The sequence below is a fragment of the Terrapene carolina genome, unplaced genomic scaffold, assembly GCF_002925995.2.
Source record: "Terrapene carolina triunguis isolate 2854851 unplaced genomic scaffold, T_m_triunguis-2.0 Scaffold228, whole genome shotgun sequence".
NCBI classification, from domain to species: Eukaryota; Metazoa; Chordata; order Testudines; family Emydidae; genus Terrapene; species Terrapene triunguis.
Genome location: NW_020664579.1, coordinates 3,420,660 through 3,421,024, shown reverse-complemented (window position 1 = coordinate 3,421,024; position 365 = coordinate 3,420,660).

Genomic DNA, 365 nt, shown 5'->3' with positions numbered 1-365 from the left:
CTGCCCCCTCAGCCTCTCACCTGCCCCCCACATCCTCCTGCAGCCTCTAAATCTGCCTCCTGCTCCCCCTCACTCTCCCATCCCCCTTTCACAGCGTCTCTACTGTGTCCTGTCCAGGCCCCTGAACCATAGTGTGGCCGCCATCTTCTCTGGGCCTGGCTGTTAAGGACTGCCTGCATGAGCAGATAGGCCGTAGGGAAACAGTGCCCATTTGCTGGCTTTAGTCCCATTGACAGTAATAGGGGACAGTGGCCATTTTGAATATGGGAATATTCATACAGCGGGGCCTTTCATCAGGTTTCATGAGATGGACAAAAACACCCAGAATCACTGGAGTTGGCGATACTGAGTCATGGACAAGGACC